Consider the following 23,818-nt stretch of genomic DNA (forward strand, 5'->3'; position numbering starts at 1 on the left):
GCTCCAGTGTTAGAGCAAAAGAAGGCAAATAGGGGTAAATAGAAGGATCTCCCTGTCCAATTCTTATCTTAGTTTAAATGTAAAGTGAATTTTTTAAATAAATGAGGTGGGGGTTGGGGAGGGAAAGGATGGTAGCAAGTGCGAGAAATGTCTTTTCTGAGAAAGAGGGTATTTGCTGCTTTAGGGAAAACACTATCATTGACTAAATTAACAAGTTGTCTTATCAACTGCCATAAGCCTTGAAGTCTAATTAATTTAGTACTGATCAATAGCCTTGAATGAAGCATTGATTTCTGCAGCTTTCCAGGGCTGCAGCAGAAACACATTCTCTACTCTGTGCACACTTCTCTCATAGGAGCCCTACACTTGTGATATTAACATTTATTTCCCCCTCTTTAATGTCCAGAAAGGATTTTAGGAATTATGTTCCATTGGAAAGATGATCTTTGAAATTGTTTTGAAGAAAGAAAGTGGCATGACATGGGGTCTCGGAAATTTACTTCTCTCTTCTTTGAGTTATATTCTGTTATAAAAAGGAAAATAATTCAGATGTAGACCATGAGATGGTGTAAAGCTTGGCAGAGAAATCAATGGGGTTTTCCTCATTCATATCCACCAAAGGACTGACTTCTTGAACATAGACAATGGGTTGAGCAGTAGGATCCCCACTATTCTTTCCAAATAAACATCTTCAGATCTCTCAATAGGTGTGAAAAATGACAGCATTAACCCAAACCAAGGAACCCTCCACCATCATTAGGATAAGGGCAAAGTCTTTAAACACCAACTGATGAGCCTCAAATGAAAAACAGCTCAACTGGGCATATTCAAGCTGCCATCAACAGATGTACCCTGGTAGGCTTTGAAGAACATTGTCCCCAAAACTTCCATGGGGATGGGGGAAACTTAGAGGATGGTGGCTTGGGTTTCGAGAGAAGGAAAAAAAGACACTGAAGGAGCTTACGACATTGGGGAAGAGGCTCTTAGGAGCCCCATCATGGTGGTGATGGCTCCAGACCCAAAGCAATGTGTCCACACTGCCCCAAGTTGTGCACACCCACTGACTCAAGTCCTGGTGGGTAGAGGAAGCATCATCAGCTGGGACTCTTTTGTGTCATCTTTGCCCTGAAGGGATGCTGGCTGGTGTCCCCCAGGGAGATGGGCTCATTCTTTTTTTTTTGAGACCATCCCATCTGGCAAGACAAAGCTTTGGGGGTTGAATTCTGCCCTGGGCTAGGTCCCTGCAGCACTGCTGGTGTTCTGCAACCCAGAGCCAGAGCGTGGGGCTTCCTCGGTTTGTCAAAATCACTCATGCCCAAATCCATCCAGACAAAATGAAGGAAAAAGTCCAATTTGGAAGGAGCAGTTGCCTATCTTGCATCTGCCAGGACACCCTTTTGACAGCCCCTGCAGGGCTGCTGGGGTGTAAGAGAGATCAGAATCAGGCCCTAAATGCTTACAAATGAGCTTAAAGCCCCAACCTGTGCTAAGCAGGAGGAGTCAAGCTTTGTGACAGATCTCCACCAGACCCCTCACTTCCAGCACTCTTCCTGGTTCCTTTTGAACATAATTCACTTTATTTCTTTATTCCACACGTTCTCCTAGGGAAAAAACCACAAAACCTCATTCCCATTAAAAGACAGGGGCGGAGGGGTGGGGAAAGTCACAATAGTAAAAGTTGGAAACCAGAGAATTACATTTTACCTTTACAAAATTTGGCCCTTTTTAACTTAAAGTTTAAGAAAAAAAAAAACCAAAACCAAAAACCTACACACACACAAAAAAAAAAAAAAAAAAACCCAAAAAAAAACCCCAACAAAAAAAGACCAAAAAACCCACCACAAAAGTCCCTCTCCTAATCTGTTTGGGGGCCTCCATGAGTTTCCATAGCACTTTACAAAAGATCTTTATTGAAGAAAAGATTGGACAAACTTTCCTTATATGTGTGGCCCTAGTCATTAATTGCCCCTGTCTTCTTTACCAAGGCCTTATTCCTATGTAAATACCCTTGCATAATGTTACAGGCTATTGTCAGCCCAGCGCCAGTCAGTCGCCACTTATATGCATTTTTATTTCAATCCGCTGCGCAGAGAATGAAAAGATGTCTGGACTTAAGCTGTTTACCAACTGGGCCAAAGCTGCAGTGTGGAAGAACTGAAGAAAGCACCAGGCAACTGCAGGAACAGGCTTGGACAATGCGAGCAGCCATTTTCAGTTGAGTTATTAACCTACCCTGAAACTCTTCTAATCTACGCCTTTTTTAAAGAACAAATGTACTGAACCAAACATGAATGAGCCAGGACTATTAAGAGAGAAATCCTCTAAAGGACTATTGAGCGCAACATAGGTTTGTAATCATTTTGTCTCAGTTGCCTGCTACCAACATTATCAATGATGAAAATGCTTGCTCAGTTGTGGGGGATTGTCTCGTAATTAAACGACAGCGCCGTACTGTAAAAGAACACGCAGGGACACGGGAGATAGTAAGGGCTTTCAAACAGGCCGCCTGGAGAAAGGAGTTGGGTCAGGGTTGGATTACAAACTGACTCGAAAAACTGAATGAAGGACATCGGGATCTTCCTTTGGAAACACTTTTTTAAAGGGCGTCGGGGAAGGGAAAGTCGTCAAAAGGGCCGCGCGCGTGTGCGGGACCCGTCGGATGAAAATGAGCAAAAAGTAGGTGGAGGGAATTCTTTCTCCTCCAGGTTGAGAAAAAGCACAGAAATGGAAAATCGAATTCTCACACACACTCGCAGAAAAGGGGAAAAAAAGCCCAACTTGTAAGTTTGCTGCGGGCTACATCTTTGTAGTGACTTAATGGCACTACAATCTACATAGTGTAGTATTAGCCTTGAGAAACTCTCAACTATTTGCATGCATATTAGAATCCAATAAGAGCTTAATAAGTGCATATATATGACAGAGGAAACATCTCAGTGCATAGTTAAAGCTACAAAAAAACATTGAGGGAGGCAAAGTCTCAAGTTAATTACCATCACAATGCAATCAAGTACAGCAGTCATAGCTGAAAACCTTTTCTATTAAGACAGCGAGCCTCAACCTTGTCTCTGCAGGTCAGCTCCAGCACAGATAACCTTTCCAGCAGACAAATACATGTAAAATTGGCTCATCTAATTAAAAGCTCAGGGAGGTGTAGAAAAATACCAGCACATTGAAGCTGAGCAAATCACAGAGTACCCCCTCCAGCTGGATGAAGCTACAATATGTGGCTGCTGTTTGTTCTGGAAGGAAACTGAGTCACTTACCATTTCAATAGGTTAATCAATTGACAATTAAATGGAGAAATTGGTTAACTCTGCAACAATTAACATGACACTCTATTAAGTACACTTTCTAATTGCCACAGCTGCGAGTGAAAATTAACGTCTGTGTCAAAGCCCTTGCGTGAGGTTGTGCTGTTTCTGGTGGAGGTAAGGTTAAAAAAAAAAAAAAATAGCTTTAAAAGCTCTGTGTTCATTTTGCACCCTTAAGCATGGTGGGGAAAGGGCACAAGGCTGAGCTCTATGTTTAGCTAGAGAGGGTTTCGTGTGGTTTTTTGTGTGCATGTGTCTACCCACAGGTGGAATAATACACATTTGTAGCTACACATGTGTCCCTAGGATAATGTTTCCCCCTTTAAAACAGCATTTAAAATAATTCTTTGAGTATTAAAGGTTATAATACACATATATAGCATGTATGTTTAGCTCTCTGTTTAGCTAGAGAGGGTCTCGTGGTTTTTTGTGTGCATGGGTCTACCCACAGGTGGAATAATACACATTTGTACCTACACATGTGTCCCTAGGATAATGTTTGCCCCTTTAAAACTCAAATAATTCTTTGAGTATTAAAGGTTATAATGCACATATATACAGTGCAACTAGAGTGTGCGTGGTTAAAGGTATAAAATGGAGAGACACATAATTATCTCCCCCACTGAAAGGATAAGAAGGAAATAAAAGGAACCAAATGGTTCTGTCAGTAGAATTGATGCTTTGATGGTAACTGGGAAAGGTTCTGGTTTTGATGAAATATCTACTTGTGGTGTATGCCTGGCCAGGTGAAGTGAATGCTTCCTGAGGATGGAAACATCACTATTGCTTTCTGCCAAGGCAGAAATATTTGGTTTATAGGGAAAAGTGCTGAGCTGTTGTCCTGTAGGTTCATTTCCCAACTCCTCTGTCAAGCTGCTGGATGCTTTGCTAGAAATACAGGTAGAGGATAAAATTCACCCACCTTCCAGGGATGGTGCTCCCTGTCTCAAAAATGCTGGTGATGGATCCCTGCTGCTCCCACCAAGTCCTATGGGTGTAGATGCTCAGCAGGGCAGGGCTGTCTCTTCCAGTACTGCAGTGGCCTTTGTGCATGGTTCTCAGGTTGGTTTGCAATACAAATAATCTTTGGGTCCTGGGTTTTGTTACTTTTAATCTCTGTTCCTTCACCCTGGAAAACCAGCAGGGCCAAGGTCTACCAGAGCTCTTCTTCTGGTCAAAACAGAGAGATCCAGGATCTGGAGGAGATGCTGCTCCAGAGAAGGAGCAGAGAAAGCCCCATCCCCATTTAGGTGACTTTCCTGGTGCTCAGCAGGCTGCAGGAATGAGAAAGGATGCACTTTTGGGGTGTTTAGGGAAATCTGCTTTCTTGTGGGCCCAGCACTATGATGGATCACACTGTATTACACTTAAGTGGTGGAGGAGCAGAGTGTGGCAAATCCTTGCATTTTACTGCTGCTTTTTTTCAGCTTTCTGCAGAGGCTGGGATGGGAGGTGTCACCCCAACTCCTGCTGGCCATAACCTCTCTTCTATAAAAGAGTTACATGGGTGCCTTTACAGGACCCCAAGATGAGAAGCCCTTCAGAGATTTGCAAAGGAATGGTCAGCTTTCCCCAGAGCAAATTCTATTACTTCCCAGCTCTTCTGTGAAAAAACAAAGCTCTAAATCCTCAAAGCTAATAGTGCTGTAATAGTAATTGTTTGTGGGTTTGTGTTTTTACCAGAAAGCCCAGGGAAAGACATAAGGTTACATCTGTAGCTGTTGTTCAGGAACCAGACCATGAGAATTAGAGATTTCTGCAGTGAGATGAATTAAGCTAAAAGCCATATTAAGCAGCATTGCCCAGCTGTTGTTTTTTTTTTAATTCTGGGTACGTCCTTGCTCTAGTGTTTATTGTTAATCAAGTTGTTCAGCTAATTGATAAAATCAAGCACTAATATTTTAACTCAGCCTGAATTTTTGGACAGAACTCCTTCCAGTTTGGCTTTCCAGACCCTCATATCTGATGAGAGGATTGGATTTTGCTGGGACAGCCTGTTCGCTGCTTCATTTCCCAGCAACAGAGAATTTAGATTTGTAGCAGGCAGCAAAGCCAAAGGGATGGGCTCTGGTTTTGACTCCACAAACAAAGTCTGTTGTAACAGCAGGGAGGAGAACAAGGTCTGCCAGGCTTCTCTGTTCAAACCCTGGAGTACCTGGAGCCCCAGGAGAGGACTCCGTGGGAAAGAGAGTGGATGTCTGATGTGCACTGAGATGTGGCATTTGAAGGGGCTGCTTGGCTGGCAGCTAACCAGAGATCCCAGCAGCTCTGGTGGCAGTGGTTCAGGCTAAATAAATAGTGAGGAGCAAGAGATCAGGGTGAAATCCCAGCTCTGGGAGTCTGCTGGTGGCTTTGCTGGGCCAGAACTCCTCTGCTGAAAACCCCCTTTTTCCTCCTCGGAGAAATCGGCTGAGCAGATGGCGTGAATCTTTGATGCAACATCTGGAAAAGTAGGAAAAACCTACAGCAGGTTCTGCTGCCACCCCTGCCCGAGTCGAGGGGAGGTTTGTCCCCCAGTGCCTTCAATGTCGTTGAACATCTACTCCTAATTGCAGCTGCTTCCTCTCTAATTATAGCTGCGTTTGGTTAGGATTTTCCTCCAATCCCTCATTTCCCCAAAAGCAAACACCAGAGCACCGGAGTTGTAACCCCAGTGGGGACATTTATTAATAACCCCCTTGGCAAATAGGGAAAAAAATCATTATGCTGTATTAGGCACTAAAATATTTTCCCACTGCAAAGGCTAATTGATAAAACCAAGCAGACGTTATGGGGCAATTAATGTTAAGATGAAAACAAACACCAGAGCAAAACAAAAACAGGCTGAGAGAGAGGGTTTTTTTTTGATGGCTTTTAAGCATTTTTTTTGAGAGTTGAAAATGAGATGCTGCTAAATAATCTGAGATTACCAGCCCTTGCTGGAAAAATAGGGAATTGAAAGGACAGATTCTTGCACCCTTCTTCCAGGCAGAGGGTTTCTCCCTCTGAAGGGGTTTGGCATGTCCTTCACAAACCACTTTGTGTTTTGAAATTTTCTATCAACTTTTTTTCCTCTAATGGCTGGAATTGGCTTTTTTTCCCCCCTCCTCAGAGCAGCTCCAAATTCTGCACTTTGGTGTAAAAGTTGACCAACATAATCTAAATGAGTTTGCAGCCCCATTAAAAAAAAAAATATCCAGAATGGTGTAAGTAATTCCATAAGGCAAAAGGGAAGAAGAGAAAAAAAGGTGATTTATCAACTGAGCTATTCCCTGCTTCAGGTTTAAATTTTGGATCAAGGCTCTAGCAAGGAAAGATGTTCAGGGAAACCCAAAATCTGGCCAAATTCTGCAGGGATTATCTTTTCATTTGATATTTGTACAGCATCAAACACCTTCAATCTTAACCTATGGCCAGGGCTCCCAGCTGGTAACTGCTGGTACAAACCAAACAGTAAATGAAAAAAATCCAGCAAGGAAAAACACACCAGTCCAGGCACTAACTCAGCAGGACAGGGAAGGAGATAATGAAGACACAGACAAACAAGGCACTTCCTACCTGATATTTTATTCATTCATCAAACAATATTACTTATTCCCACCCGTGCAGGCAGGGGGAATTTTGTGGGGCTGATTAAAAGCAAGTGGAAGTGAAAAAGAGAAGTAAAATCTTTGCTAGCCAGAGGTTTTTGCTTCAATTATACTTGTGAATTTGTACTTAGTTCAAGTTCTCTTAAACTCTCTTAACGCTTTCTTAAAGGGCTGTGTCTGCAGAGGTGGTGGGTGCAAGAAATCCTTCATTCTCTTCTTGCCTGTCTGGGATTTTAAAAAAGAGTCACAATACCATGATTTTAAAAAAGAAATAATTAAAAATATGGGGTTTGTCCTACCTCTGTTTGAGATTTGCACATAGGCTGAAACAGAGGACTTGTCACCTGTCTCCTCCAGCAGAGGTTTTTGGGTGTTTCTTGGGAAAATTCCTCCTGTGTCTGGTGGGACAAGCATCTCCTAATGTTTGGAGGACTCTGGTGGGTATTGTGGGTCAGCTCTTGCTGTTGTTGTGCTGCCAAGCAAGTCCTGAGGGACTTGTCCATGCTGCTCTGAAAGTGGGGTAGGACCTTTTTTTAACCAGGCACCTCTTGACCCTTAATGAGCAGATGACAATTCCTGGAGTCAGCAGCCTGAGGGGAAACAGGATTTAAAAGGAGATCCCTCCTGAACACTCCTGGGCTCAGAAGGGGATGGTGTGAACTCAAGGAGGACAAACACATCAGCCCATTTACCTGTAGTCCAGCTGTCAGGTGCAACAGTACCTGCTGGGTCACAGTCTGAAGATTTTAAGGGGTTTAGTTGCTCACTGGCCTTTCGTTCACCTTTCCCACAGGAGCTGTAGGATTCTTGTCCCTCTTTGAACATCTGGACTGGTGGACACAGCTGTTTTCCCTGGGAAGAGAAGCCCACAGGGCTGAAGGCAGGATTCAAAGCTCCTTCATTCCAGATGTGCTGGTCCAACATTGGTGGCAGCTCCTCACAACTCTGCTGACTTTGGAAGGAAGCCTGGGGGTCTTCCAAGTCCTCCTCCTTCATTTTCTGGAGCCAAATCAGAGGTCAGCATTTGGGTGAGTGTTAAATGAGACTTGTGCTTGTATTAATGGTATCAGGAGAACTCCATTTTTTTGTGGCCTCAGATATTTTGTGTTTTCAGGGCATGGAGTATGAGAAGGGTCAGGACAAGGGGGGGAGAGAAGGCATAAGCTGGGCACAGATATTCCTCCTACCAAGTTGGCTGCAAATTGGCCATCCCAGTGTGTCAACCTAGATCTGTATTGCAAGGACTAGGGATCTGGGATTAGAGTTTTCATTTGGTTTAGACATCTAAAAGTTGAATGAGGTCTTGGTCCATATGGTTGTGAAAAAAAAAAATTTTGAAACTATAATAGGAAAATTTCTGAAAATAAATAGTCAAATGTTCATTGCCAGATTTGAAAGAAGGAAGAAGCCAAAGGGGAATCTTTTGGGTCAGGGCATAAATCAAATGACTGCAGAGCAGGAAGCAGCTGGGTGTTTTCAAGTGATGGGTGAGCAGCAGTGCTGATGTCCCTGGGTCACCCCTCAGCCTCCAGCAGGCAGGGAGCTCCCCTCCTGGCTGGTTGTGCCAGTCCCACCAAATGGCTGCTGTGCTCCCAACCTCCCAAAAAAAGGGAGAGAGCAAGATGCTATGAAAGGAAGATGCTGGAGTCACACCAACATAGCTTTGCTCCTCCTGGAGCTCAGATTACTGCCAGCTTGGGGACATGATCTGGGGCCAGGCAGCTCGAACTGACCCACCACACCTCACAAGAGCCCCAAAATAAGAATTACACAGTTAAGTGTTTTCTTAATTCAATTCTAAATACAATTAGGTACAGCTTTTGATCTCCAGTCTCTCCTCAGTCTCCTTTCTTACTCCCAGGAGCTCCTACCAATTCTCATCTCTGCCTCCCCCTGCCCCCCCATTTTTCTTGTTCTCCTTTTTCCTCGACATCTACAATTCTGTGGCTTTCCTGCTGCCCCTTCCTGTTGCTCATCCTTTTTCATTCAAACCTGGGCACTTTTTCCCCCTCTTCTCCTCCTCAACACTTTCCATCCCAGTGCTCTCCAGTCACTCCTGAGCACCTTCAGACTTTGGTCCCACTTGAACAATAAACCAGCCTGGTGTTCACTTCTTGGGGACATTCCTTGGTGGGACAACAATAAGACAAGCTCAGAACTGCAAGCTCATCCCATGCACTAGCACGGGAAGCTCAGGCTGAACATAAGAAAACATTTTTGCTGGGAAGGTGGTTAACCACTGGATCAGAGATGATCCAGTGATGCCCAGAGATGTGGATGAAGTCTCCATCCATGGTCTTGGGCATCCTGTTGTAGCTGGCCCTGCCTGAGCTGCTCTTGGATGAGCAGCATCAACTTCTCTGAGTCTGTGAACTTCCTTCCTTCCATTTTTGTACAGTCTCTGAAGTCTCTCTTGATCCTTCTCACCACTTTCTCTCTCTCCTGGCTTTTATATTTCATCTGGCTCCTGCTTGAAGCTCTGCCTCTCTCTTTTTTTTTTTTTCCCCTCAATTACTTACCTTCTGCTCCTCTGTAGCTTCTTGGACCTCAATTTGTCTTTGTTTATGCTGCCTATTTTTTCCTGTGATCTTCCCAGCTCTGGTGTATTAAGAGCCAAGAACAGAGGGTTTCAGCAAGACCATGAGAGCACATGAATTTTCACAAGCATAATTCACTATGTAGAAAAGGTGCTCAATAATTAACACACAGAAGTCACACTTGAGCTCCCAAAAGGTTTTCTCTTGCAAAATTGGTGGCCAGTATATACTATAAAGTAAAATACATGTGTCATGATATCAGTATGTGAGAGGCAGCTTCAGAAAATAGCCAAAGGTCTGGAACAGCATTTTGGGGCAATGAATGGTGCTCTCGTGCCCCCATATCTGAGCTCATTCCCTCTGGTCCTGGATGTGAAGGGAGCACAGTGGTGGTGCAAAGTCACCCTTGGCATGGGTGAGGCTGCTCTGCTGAGGGCTGGGGAGAGGAGAAGGGCACCCACATTTCATCTGACCATCTCTGTGCAGTTGGAATGGGTATATAGAGAAAAGTAGATTTAGGCTGGATGTTAGGAACAAGTTCTTTACCAGGAGAATAGTGGAACAGTGGCACAGGTTGCCCAGGGAGGTGGTTGTGGTCTCATCCCTGGAGATATTCAAGGTGAGCAGCCTGATCTGGGTGAGGGTGTCCCTGCTGACTGCAGGGGAATGGAACTTGATGACCTTTGGAGGCTCCTTCCAACCCAAATTTCCCTATGATTCTCTATTTGTGCTGTTTGGTTTGTGCCTGGGACCTGAACCAAATAGCACTTCAGCATGCTACTACAGGTGGATGAGTTTATTTAGCCAAGCTATGAGTATTTTGGGGTATTTCTGTGTTGCCTTATCACCTCAAATAGAGGCAGCCTGCTTAAAATGCTCAGTATTTAGAAAAGCTTGTTTCCTCTCTTCGGTTTTACATTATTGGTGTGGAATATTCTCTTCTTAAGCACACTGCAATAATATTAGATAATTACTTAGCTCATTTTTCTATACGGGTTGTGGTAATTCATAATTGTCTCAGAGCTGAGAAAATGTTTCCTTTAAGAAGGTTAAACAAAGAGTTTATTGACATTAGTGAAGATTGGTTAAAGAAAACATTATTAAATAAAAGGAGCTTTATTCAAACACTAAATTAATCATTTAAAGGCAAATTAGAGGTCGTAACTCCTCCTAAATAAATAATGTTAAGCAATAATTAGATATCCATTTTAGATTACAGGCAGGCACTTGGGTTCAGTGGGCTGAAAAACAAGTTTCTTCTCATCTCCTCAAATTTGTTCAATATCCATAATTAAAGCGAATCACTGCCCCGCTTAAATTTTCCCTTCTGAGATGAAAAAAAAAGATTCCGTTTGTAACTGTGTGTGTGTGTCATAGCCACCATTAGATGATAAAACATCTTTTTAAAGCTTCACTTTCATATAAACAGAAGAAAAGATGAGAGCATCCAGAGAGATCCCCGACAGTGGGAATCGATTCTCCTAAGCTACTGGTTACAGTTATCAATCTTATCAAACAGCCCGATGCATGAGTGCCCTCAGCCTCTTTGATTTGGATGATCTCTCTTTGCCAGAGTTAACCTTTCTGACGTTTTGGCATGTGCAATAGGCACTATCTGGTCTTAATTACACTCCCCTTCATTAGTGCTCTTAGTCATCTCTTAAGTGGGACATAAAATTAAAGAAACCGCCCTCCTTTCCCGTTTCGTTACTTTTTTTTTTTAGTTATTAATTTGTGTAGGGGGGGTTGTTTTGAGTTGTTGGGGTTTTTTTTAGGCTCTGAGTAGTTTCCTTTGTGGTTTCCTACAAATACAAACCCACCCTCCCCTTCTCACCCCCTTTCAGAGAGGGACAGGGAGTCACAAACCCCAGCATCTCGCCTCTCCCTACCACTGGGTTTACATTAGGCCTCCTCAAAATGACAGTAGCCCTTGAGCGTTGACAGCAACCATCCCACCATCCTCCAGACTCTTCCCTCCTTCATGAAAAAGCACTGGGCATTTTTGTCTGCTGTGATCCAAGTGTTTAAAGGAGTTGGATTAATGGAATCTGACGTTAGCGCTGATAAATAATGACACCGCCGAAAGCGGCCTCGGCGGTGGATGGCAGCATCAAAAAGCACAGCAGATTTCACTCTCTATTAAAGGATTGTCCTGTAAGGAAGAAGAAGTGGTGGTGAGGAGAAAGTAGGAAGCTCTGACAATATTTTACACCAGTCTCCCATGGGTGACTGAGGGGTTTTTTCACACCCAGTCGCTGCTCTGCTCCTGCACTTTGGATTCGAGGCTGAAAGCAGCAATGGAGAGCCCTGGAGAAGTGGGGTTGTGCTGTAGAGGTTGTGCTTGGCTGTTGCCTGGCTAATTGTCATTAATAATTGCACACATCCCACCAGCTACACCTGTTTTCCATTCCTCTCCCTGCCACGTAGGCTCCTGCTCATTTTTTTTTTTTTTTTTTTTTTTTTTTTTTTTGGTGCCTGGACTAAGGTGAATATAACTTAGCACCGTGCCAAAATCTATATTTCACCTATTTTCATTTTCTTTCTTTTTAAAATGAAAATGGCTGATGCTAGAGATATTTTTAACCCTTCCACGTGTTATCTCGTGCCCCCACACAGATCTTCAGGGTCTATGAGCAGCGGAAGGGGTTGCAGATTTTATTTAAATCCATGTTCTAGGAAGAATAACCTCACGGGGAAAAGTTGTTTTGTACAACCCCGATATCTCTCATTAGCTGGCAAACACAAAGGAACAAAACAGGACTTTTCTGATTATTTTAGTGTCCCCCCCCCCCTTAACTACTGAATTTACACACAAAAAGAAAGGCACTTTGTATTTAAGGTTAATCAAGTTTCTGTACAATTTTTTACAAACTGGAATCACACTAATCTTTTTTTTCTTGCTCTAATGTGTGGCTGTTGAAATCCTTAGCTGTGATAAATTAAGCTACTTATTAATCTAATTATCGTACATTCATCCTAGAAACTTTCATGTGACTTGAAAAGGCTATTCAACCTTTTCCCTCCCCTCCCAGAAAGGGCTCAACCTTGCACCAATTAAGATCATTCTGAAGTAATGCTTTAAAAAAGCTTTCTTTAATCACCCAGTGGAACATGGGCTGATGGTAAGCAAACTAAAAGCTGTGAGAAAAGTTTACCTTACCTTTAAATCTGGACCTTTTGAGTTGGAAAAGGGAGGTAATAATTGTGGTGTTCCTCTCTTCCTCCTCTTCTCTGCCCTCCTAAAAAAAAGCCTAGGAAAATATTTAGCAAGAAAAGTTGTAACTGAAATCCCTGCCTTTTCTCTGTGTGTAGCAAAGGACAAGATGGGAAGATGTGCTCAAACAAAACCCTTGAAGTTTAATTCAGTGGTGGGATAATGGGAATTTTTGGACTCCCAGAGTACATATTAACCACTTGGATTTATAGGTATTGCTTTGTTTTAAAGCCTTATCTATCGATATGAGAACATCCTGATACCAAAGTACCCAGATTACCCAAAGAAGGGAAAAAAAAATCCCCAAGAATAGACAAGAAATAGGTCGCAAGCACATCCTATCTTAAACATCCATTCATTGCCAAACCGTTTCCTTACTTTTCCTTAATAACCACATAAATGGAGCTGTTTTATATTCACATTAAAGTAGGTATTAATTTGAATGCAAAGCAGCTCAGTTTGTGTCGTTTCAATGACAGGTTTACCCCCAGCCAGAATTTATGAACAGCCCGATGTGGGGGGAAGTCTGCTCCTGCTCCTCACCCCCTCTCCTTGCCTGGCAAACTTGCTAACTGTGAATAGTTTTTGAAGTGAAGATTAAAAGAGTGGAATTATAAAGTATAATTACATTTTATTGAAACTCTAGAAATCAGAAAAAAAAAATCCAGCAGGAAACTTTTAGTGCAACATGATGTGTTGTCATTATCATTAAAAGATAAAAGTTCCATACTGTTTTTATCTGTTTATTTGGAAGAAATCCAGCCTTTGCAGTTACGCAGGAAACAAAAAACTGGAATGCAGGAGTAATTATTAAAACTGTGTGATTTGTTATCTCAGCTACTGTCTTTCCAAATGGTAATGCGATATCAGCAGCTGCAGACGGTCGCTGATTTCCTCTATTAGTAAACAAGTGCTTTGGAGACCTGTGTGAGGCACTTTAAGCCCACTACTCCCCGAAGTGCTGTCAGGCTTAACTACTAATCCATGGTATTTCAGAGCACTGGAAATTCATCTTTATAAAACCTGAACAAAAAAGGGAAAAAGCCTGGAGGGCAGGAGCTCCCTCTGGTGAGACAAATGACATGTTCATTTATTAATGAAACAATAACCCTGGAAAGAGGATCAAAGCACATTCCATCCTCACTTTACAATCCCCAATTTTCTCAGGCCATACCATTTAATTGAGCCATGACAATGGAATACTTAATTGTTGCGTTAAAGTTTGAAGAAGCGACTTCTCCTGAATCCATGTTCATTTCTGGATTATGACAGTATAATGTCACCAGCTTGTAGCTGCTGGAATTTTATTTACTCTTTCTTTTATGCGGAGAGAGAGAGAGAAAGAGCTCATTTTATTCCTTTACCAAAAGCCTCTTATCCCTACCCATAAATAGGGAGATACACACCTACACTGGAGGTGCAACCCAGCTGCTGGTCCCTTGCCTTGCTGAGGATATGCCCAGGGGTGATTTCTGCAGCAGAAGGAGCCCTGCAAGTGGTGCTGGACCTTGGAAAGGTAGAATAAACCAGCTTCCTGTCTAATATCCAAGAAAAAATGCTGAGGGTTGCATCCTCTTTGCTTCAGGTGCAACAGCTCGAAGCAGAGGCAGCCTTTTCATTTCAGCAGCTCTGCTTCCAGGAGAGCTTGGTGGTGGGTTTAGACTGCACGTGCAAAACGCATTAAACCCAGGCACTTGTGTCTTATTGGTGGCTTGTCCTCTTGACTTCCATTTCAGGATGTATTTAAGCACATGCACATGCTTCTGTAAGCACCAGAGAGGTCCCAGAGCTCTCTACAGCATCCTCCAGCCCCTGGAGCTCTTCTTGTTAATCACTGCCCTTCTGTATGCAGGCCAAAGGGAAATCTTAGTCCATCCTACTTCTTGAATCCAGTGCTGTCCCTTATTTCATGGGTCCAGGAGCAGCTATGATTCCATATCAAGCCTGTCCATCCTGCTTGGTGTAGGTTTTACCTCCTCCCAGGAAAACACGTGGCTGCCTCAATGTATGGCCATGCTTAAAGGGCTTTTCCTTCTCACCCTGATCCCAGGGGAGGTTATGGAGGGCCTTCTGCTTTTTCCCTGGGGGCTAGAGCTGTCTGCCACCAAAGTTTTGAGGCAGAGGGGATGTCCTTTTGGGTTTGTACCCAGCTGGTGCTGAGGTCCCCAGTACTGTGAAAGGGCATGCAGGAAAGAGAAGTACCCAAAAATAAGAGCTGAGTTTCCAAAAAGAGTGATTTAACTTCTGAAAGGAAAGCACGTGTTGCACCTATTTCTCCAGGTGTCCTTTAACACCTGATTTTATCCAAGTTGGCTCATTTTATATAATTAATATTTTCTAACTCAGTATCCAGGAGTGATTGACTGCATTCTTTTTCTGTAACCTGATTTTGAACTTAATGTAATTTTTTGGGTGCCTGTAAAGAAGCAGGAGTGTCTGCTACCTTTAAATTAATACATTATAGTTTCTTAATTCTTCTGATGACAAGTATTATAAGGCACTTGCATGTTCATTGTGCCTATCATCTAAGAACCCTGAGGCACTTACAAACATTAACTAAGCCTCACAATCTTCTTACTTTGGGTAAACAGGGACAAGAGGGAGGTTAATTCTGTCATCTTGACAGCCTGGTGCTGAGCCAGGCACAGAGCCTCATACCTTGTAGGATCTATGAAGCTCATGGACCCTGTAGGATGGCTGATGCTCCCCATAGGATGGCTACAGCACCCTCTAGGATGGCTAATGAACCCCTTAGGATGGCCAGTGCTCCCTCTTCCTTCATATCCTGTGGAGATGGTTTGTGGGACTGGGAAAATGGGTCAGGATCTGAAAGGGGTCACAGCTGAGCTGCCAATACTTACACATATTTCCCCTCCATCCTCATCTGGCTTGAGCACTGGGTGAGGTATTGGCTGTGCAAGAAGCAATTAAACCCTGGCTGCTCAGCATAAGTGCAAATTATTTTTAAGGACAGTTCAAAGGGGGTAATAGGGACAGGCAGAGGTACTGAGAAATCCACAGGGAAAGGCAGAGGTATTGAGAAATCCACCTTAGCAACAGGTCAACCTTACAGTGTGTATGGCCTAAAGAAATTTCTGATATTTCTGTAGCAGCAGAGACCTTTTTCTGTTCTAAACAGTAAGTGCTGAATGAGAAATGGGGTGGGATGGGGATTCTTTGGGGACTGGAGCTTCACAGGATGCTTAATTCTCTTCAAAGAAATACATCCCACCTGCAGGGTTCAGCCCAGGGGCTCACTCCATTTAGGTCAGGTGAAGTCCTGCTGCCTTCTTGACATAGAAATGAGCAGATGAGGAAGTCAGAGTAAATTAAGTGTGTAACAGCCCAAAGGGACTCTATTTTTTTTTTTTTTTCTGCCCTGGAGTATTAAGAAATCTGTGAAAAAAATCCCCTGCCTTCCAGAGGGCACTGCCTGAAAACCACAGTGCTGCTCCCCTTGGGGTGAATTCTTGAGGATTTTTTTTTTCCTTCTGTGCATATTGCAGTAGGGTCCAGATGACCCATCCCTTCAAGGCCAATGTCAGGATACCCCAAATAATGCCAGGAATGGGGCTGAGGTGATAGGAAACAAAGGTAATAAAAGCCACCCTGGACCCCTCTGCATGGATCTGCTCCTGAGTTCTTTGCCCACAGGGACATCTCCATGCACAGACCCCCTCCGTGCCTGGAGATTCTTCCTCCCCAGGAAAACATCACCAGTTTTTCCTAAATAATAAGAGGAAAGACCATCAGGTAGAGAAACATTGAAAGGAATAGTTATCCCTTCATGGGAAGGTGGGTGGCTGAGACAGGAGCAAGAACCTTGGCTTGGAGAGGAGGATGGGGTCTGTCTGGCAGCCCAGTCTGTCTGTCCCAGGTTGTGGAGGTGCCCGTGGCTCCCTCTGCCCTGTTCCTTACCTCCTGAGTCCTGGAAATCCGATTACTGATCCAGGCCAGCTGTACATGCAGCCAAGCAATTACATTGTTTTTCCTCCACTGCAGTTGAGGTTTATAGAACAGCAGAATTTTGAGACCGGAAAAAAAAAAAAAAAAAAAGTGTGTGATAATATTAGTATTATAAGGAAAGCTTGCAGTACTGGATATTACTGTTCAGTACTGATTAAGGGTTCTAGTTGGGGCTGAATGATTTATTATGGTTTTTTTGAGTGATAATAAGAGCTGGGAAATGAAGGGAATAGGAAAAGGCAGAGGAGATGCCTGTGTTGCAGGTGGGGAGCTGTGGCATAGGACAAATAAGTCCCTGATCCTACAAGGATGTAGTTCTGCCTATACCCAGTTTGGGGGATATTCTCCCCACCCAAAAAGAAACCTGTGGCTACACTGATGATAACACTGAAGAAGTTCACCCAAGGTCATAGCATCGAGGAAAAACCCCTAGGGTCCAACCAGAGAGTTCCCATCCTCCCTGGGAGGGATCTCTGAGTGTTCCCATCCCAGGGTGGGTTTTAATTCTCTGCCCATTTTGGCAGCAACCAAGGAGGTTTTGGGGGCTTGAAGTGGGGCATGGTAGTGATGAACCTTTCCCAGGAGTGAAGAGGCGAGCTTTTTGGTCCACAGAGGAAATATTTTCTCACACAAGTTTAAGATAATAAACTCAACTGGGTGAGCAGACACCAGGAAGAAATATTTAATTATCCTTCTTACCATTATGAGGAACTTCTGCCACTCTTCAGGTTATTATACAGTAAATAACCAGTTTTCTAAAGGACAGAGCTGTTTTAATTATATGACAATGAATGCATAATTATTATGTTTGTTAGGAGTGAATCACAAGACAACAGACTTGATATTGCTGCTCTAGTTAGTGCATCTTAATTACTTTTTCATTTATTTTGCATATAAAAGCTATTTGCTAATTGTCTTTGCTGTAAATATGCAAAATATAATTAGTCATTCATAATTCTTTATGTGTTATCTAACTGTACATTTGTTACTGAGGAACGTATATTAAAGTTTGAATATTTAATGGGCTTTTGTGCCATAGAATATTTTTTGTACAAAGTTTCCAGGAAATATTAGAGACATAATTTAAACCTTCTTTTAACCCTTTTTCCTATGCAAACCAATCTTTCCCATGAAGACGAGATATTGATAAATTAAACCCCCTGGAAATCCGTTTCTATTTTCTGAGCATACAATATAAATCCACTGCTGATGATATGAAATGCCTCTTGGACTCAAACTGAAACCAGAGAGATTAGAGCCTGTTAAGAGTGCTGCAAGTTGCTCTCCATAGAATTTCAGCTGTGAGGATGGAGTGGCAAGTGCATTCAAATCATACAGCAGGAAAAGAGCCATTTATCTGTGGTCAGGCTCATTGCTGTGGTAACAGTGCCATGCTGCAGAAGGATCTGATGGCAATATGTGTTTTCACCAGCCCTGCTCCCTCTAAAACTCTTAATTTGTCAAAAATATTAACATCGACGAGACTTGAAATCTTCATTTTGCTCAGTCTTTAATTTTGGCACTTGTTGGCTCTCTCAGTTGTGTTGCTTGCCCTGAAATCACAGCTCCAGCTACACCACAGTGTCTTTCCTTCTTTATGACTTCTTTTATATCAGTTTGTTTTTTTTTTAAAGGCTTAGGTTAGCTCCATCTGTAATTAGCACTTTGCCAGGCTGTGGCTGGGAATGTTTTACAGTGGGATGAGATGCATTACAGAGACTGATGGGTTCAAATGGGTTCAAATGGGTTCAAATGGGTCCAATGTGGTTTTGGAAGCTGAATTCAAGTCCAGGTCTCAAGAACCTCCACAGATAATTCCTCTAAAGATGGTTCCTCTAAAGCTATTAATTTTTCAAAAATATTAACATCAACAATACTTGAAATCTTAATTTTGCTCAGTCTTTAATTTTGGCACTTGTTGGCTCCCTCAGTTGTGTTGCTTGCCCTGAAATCACAGCTCCAGCTACACCACAGTGTCTTTCCTTCTTTATGACTTCTTTTATATCAGTTTTTTTTTTTTTTTAAAGGCTTAGGTTAGCTCCACCTGTAATTAGCACTTTGCCAGGTCATTGCTGGGAATGTTTTACACTGGGATGAGATGCATTACAGAGACTGATGGGTTCAAATGGGTTCAAATGGGTCCAATGTGGTTTTGGAAGTTAAATTCAAGTCCAGGTCTCAAGAACCTCCACAGATAATTCCTCTAAAGCTGGTTCCTCTAAAGCTATTAATTTTTCAAAAATATTAACATCAACAATACTTGAAATCTTCATTTTGCTCAGTCTTTAATTTTGGCACTTGTTGGCTCTCTCCGTTGTGTTGCTTGCCCTGAAATCACAGCTCCAGCTACACCACAGTGTCTTTCTTTCTTTATCACTTCTTTTATATCAATTTTCTTTTTTTTTTTTTTTCAAAGGCTTAGGTTAGCTCCACCTGTAATTAGCACTTTGCCAGGTCGTTGCTGGGAATGTTTTGCACTGGGATGAGATGCATTACAGAGACTGATGGGTTCAAATGGGTTCAAATGGGTCCAATGTGGTTTTGGAAGCTGAATTCAAGTCCAGGTCTCAAGAACCTCCACAGATAATTCCTTTGAAGCTGGTTCCTCTAAAGCTATTAATTTGTCAAATATTAACATCAACGAGACTTGAAATCTTCATTTTGCTCAGTCTTTAATTTTGGCACTTGTTGGCTCTCTCAGTTGTGTTGCTTGCCCTGAAATCACAGCTCCAGCTACACCACAGTGTCTTTCTTTCTTTATCACTTCTTTTATATCAATTTTCTTTTTTTTTTTTTTTCAAAGGCTTAGGTTAGCTCCACCTGTAATTAGCACTTTGCCAGGTCGTTGCTGGGAATGTTTTGCACTGGGATGAGATGCATTACAGAGACTGATGGGTTCAAATGGGTTCAAATGGGTCCAATGTGGTTTTGGAAGCTGAATTCAAGTCCAGGTCTCAAGAACCTCCACAGATAATTCCTTTGAAGCTGGTTCCTCTAAAGCTATTAATTTGTCAAATATTAACATCAACGAGACTTGAAATCTTCATTTTGCTCAGTCTTTAATTTTGGCACTTGTTGGCTCTCTCAGTTGTGTTGCTTGCCCTGAAATCACAGCTCCAGCTACACCACAGTGTCTTTCCTTCTTTATGACTTCTTTTATATCAGTTTGTTTTTTTTTTAAAGGCTTAGGTTAGCTCCATCTGTAATTAGCACTTTGCCAGGCTGTGGCTGGGAATGCTTTACACTGGGGTGAGATGCATTACAGAGATTGGTTGGTTCAAATGGGTCCAATGTGGTTTTGGAAGTTGAATTCAAGTCCAGGTCTCAAGAACCTCCACAGATAATTCCTCTAAAGATGGTTCCTCTAAAGCTATTAATTTTTCAAAAATATTAACATCAACAATACTTGAAATCTTCATTTTGCTCAGTCTTTAATTTTGGCACTTGTTGGCTCTCTCTGTTGTGTTGCTTCCACTGAAATCACAGCTCCAGCTACACCCCAGTGTCTTCCTTTCTTTATCACTTCTTTTATATAAATTTTCTTTTCTTTTAAGGCTTAGGTTAGCTCCACCTGTAATTAGCACTCTGCCAGGCTGTGGCTGGGAATGTTTTACACTGGGATGAGATGCATTACAGAGACTGATGGGTTCAAATGGGTTCAGATGGGTTCAAATGGGTCCAATGTGGTTTTGGAAGTTGAATTCAAGTCCAGGTCTCAAGAACCTCCACAGATAATTCCCATTTATCTGCTCGCTCGTCTCGGCGAGACGCTGCCGCTTCGTCCTCCTGATGCATGTCACATTCTGCATTTTTTTTTTTTCCCCCTCATCTCAAACATTTGATTTCCTATCCGGTTGTACTGTTAATCCCATGTCATGACACTCCTATTCACTTCTGCTTTTCAACAGAAAGCAGCTTCCTATGAAGATAAAGCTAGGTAAAATCTATTGTAAAGGGAAGAATAACTTGAATGCAGCTATCATATCGAAAAGAAAACACACTCCTCCACTCTTCACCCTTTAGATGCTCTGAATACTTTTCTTAATGATGAAGTCAAATGGAATAGCCACTGAGAATACAAGGCATGGTTATTTATTTCTTTTTTTCCCCTTCAGAAGTAATCCTGCTCTGTAATTCTGTAATTGTTCTTATTTACGTTGGGCAAATCTTTTTAAACTGACGTATATAAAAACAGAGTGACAGCAGGGTATAAATTAGAAAAAAACCCCAAAAAAACCCAAACCACCCAGCTAACATGTTTCAGTAAATTGTGATATGAATAAATCATACATATCCCTACTTATCAAACAAGTATTTAGAAGCAAATTTAAATAATGCTATTTAATGCTGGCACTTGCATAAAACCCACAACTGTCAGAGACATTATTTCAAGCAGTTGACTACTTGAGCTATAGATTAAAAAAACACATATTTTATGCATCTAGCACAGCACACACAAAAAAAAAAAACCCAAACCACCCAAACCCAACTACTCCAAATGATGTTCCACTTCCATGCAGAAGCTCTGCACCAACATTTAATCAATTAAGAGCAAAAGACTTTTTATTTCACATGACAGGTGGGGCTGTGCCTGTGTGAAAATGGGGAAGTTATTTAGTACAGGCAGGATTTTAGTTTCCAGCCTGTAAAAGCAGGAATATCCAGGTAGAGGGAGGAATATCTGAAATGTATTGGCTTTACTGCAGATCTGCTGGACATGGACATGCAAAGAGGTATTGAAACCACTTGAGGGTTTTTCTGCCCATTAAAGATTCCATAGATTTTTGGAGAAAAAGAGAATACTCACCCAGTGTGGCAGGGGTCCTGCTAGGATCTGCTGTTTCTGTTGGGGTTAAAAATCAGTTATAATCTGGGGTTAATCAGCTAAGTTAATCAGTTGTAAGGGCTGGGGTTAAAATCAGTTATAATGTATTATAAATTATTATATAAGAATATGTAAGAAGCAGTTGGAAAAACCAAATCCTTTAGTAGCAGATCTTCCTTTTCCTCTTCTGCACCAGGCAACTCAGACAGAAAAGAATATTTTGGTTTCAAAGGGCAGAAAAGATCCATCCCTAAAAGAAACTCTGAGGGGTGATCAATGGCTTTGGTTTCAAAATAAGCTTTTTTTATTACATGATTGATGCTGGAGGGATGAATAAGACATGAACTCCTGAAGGCAGTTTTGGGGAAGAATTTTAGACCTCGAGTATTACACAAGAGTTTATAGATGTTTTTTCCAAGAATTCATTTAAAACCCAGTAGGAATCAGGTAGGCTGCATGTTTCCAGGGCATGAAAACCACATCTATTTCTGTATTATTTAAATGGTGGATCGGGGGATCAGAATTTTAGCACAGATTTCCCCCAACTTCATGGTGAGCTCTGCTGGGTAAGAACCAGAGTCTCCCAGGAATATAGCTCAGCACAGACAGGCAAATTAAATCATCATTGACACTTTTTTTTTTTTTGGTGCTTACAAAACAGCATTTCTCAGTGTAATTTTCTTTTTTTTTCTCTAATGGGGAGATCATGGGCCACCAGCAAGGCCTGAAGTTCTGCCCTGTTCCTTGGGGTGAAAGAAACCACTGGCTCCAAAATATTCAGACTGAACCTGCAGACTTTGTCTCCTGTACAGAGTTGAGAAAAATGGTATTTTCTCACCTGAGTAAATTTAGGAGGGTGTAGTCTGTGTGTATCTTTTCTGCACCTCCCCTTCCTACTTCAGCTGGGGCTGCTGAACCCTTTTCAAAAGCAGGCATCACATTTTATAACTCCATCTTCACAGATGTGCAGATGGGGAGCAGGGTATCACCCTTCCTTTTCTTCCAAGAAACAAAACACAAGCAAGGACTCAGGATTCAGGCAGACTCTTTGAGAGGAAAAAAAAAAAAAAAAAAAAAGAGAGAAAAACAAGAAACAAAAAAACGCCCACTGCCTGCCTTAGGAAAAAAAAAAAAAAAAAAAACAAAAAACCCAACAAAAATAACAAACACAAACCACCAACAAACCACAACCCCCAAACACTTCATCTCATCTGTGTTTGTGTTTGCATGGATCATTTGTGAAACACAGAAAATTCATTGACAGTTGCTGGTCATGACTCTGCCTGTTGGAAATACCTTAGTCAGGAGAAGTACCACAACTGAACCGAACAATCTCTCACAAAACATCTGCAACCATCTGACCCTGGCCTTAACCTTTAAATCTATCTTTTCATATTCATCTCAAAAGACCTTGTCAATGGCCAAGGAGACTCAAGAAAAGGATTCTTCAACAAACAAAAAAAGATACAGAGGAAATTCAACCCAGATTAGGTGGCAGAAGATAATACAGTTTGCTCATTTCTATTCTGCTGCTCAAACTGGAGTTGAATTCATTTTCACTTTATCTTTATTCATGTTATTTAAACATAACATTCATTAGGATTGTGAACTGCAACAGATAGAAGAGAACAAAACTAGTCGCCAAATTTGTTGGGCATCTGTTCCCACTAGAGACGGCCCTCTGCCAAATCTGCATCATGTCATTTTTTTTTTTTTTTTCCCCCTGAATTCATTTCAAAGTCAATCCATCAGTTTATGAAACTGTTTGATCAAACTTGTCATTAACCAAGTGAAACATTTAATTTGTATTAAGAAAAATAGGACAAATAATTAGCACGGTGATTAACTGTTTCGCTGTTTTATTGTCCTGCTTTACCAAATCTACTTAGCAGTGATAGGGCTTTTTTTAAGTCCCTTTGTTGACATAGCTAAAAATATTTTTAAAAGGAACTGGGGAATAAATCTGATGTAGATGAGAGGAAATAATAGACTGATGCTGCGGAAGGTAAAAAAAAGCATCAAGACCTACAGCCCCATCCACTACATTTATTCAGCCAACCAGTGAATCTAATATACATGGAAACATTTATGTGAATAAAGCAAATAAATCCATTAATTTGTAAGATGAACATAAGATAGCAGTGAGGTGTTACAAAAAACAGGCTCATATTAATTTCAGCTTCTTCCTCTGTCCCCAGATACTGTATAATTAGTAGGGAAAAGGGTTTATTATTAGCTGCTCTTCTAACTTTCTGAAACAACCTGTATTTCTATTTTTTCCTGCACTCTCTCAAGGAATAATGATATTTATTGTCACGTCTCATGCTGTCCAAGGAGAAGTAAGTTGCAAAATATTTGAGTTCTACCCCCCAAACATTATTGTGCTCAGATTT

General features: G+C 41.8%; 1 long non-coding RNA gene across 1 annotated transcript in view; it reads left to right on the plus strand.

The window, feature by feature from the left end:
- LOC139796693 (uncharacterized) overlaps positions 1 to 7,890 on the plus strand; it is a 58,573-nt gene extending 50,683 nt beyond the window's left edge. Inside the window, exon 3 of the long non-coding RNA XR_011726099.1 lies at positions 7,677 to 7,890. This is a non-coding gene — a long non-coding RNA (uncharacterized lncRNA). The remainder of the gene's footprint in view (positions 1 to 7,676) is intronic.
- Positions 7,891 to 23,818: the final 15,928 nt, after the last annotated feature.

Source organism: Heliangelus exortis, chromosome 5 (genome assembly GCF_036169615.1).
Source record: "Heliangelus exortis chromosome 5, bHelExo1.hap1, whole genome shotgun sequence".
In the NCBI taxonomy this organism is placed as follows: Eukaryota; Metazoa; Chordata; class Aves; order Apodiformes; family Trochilidae; genus Heliangelus; species Heliangelus exortis.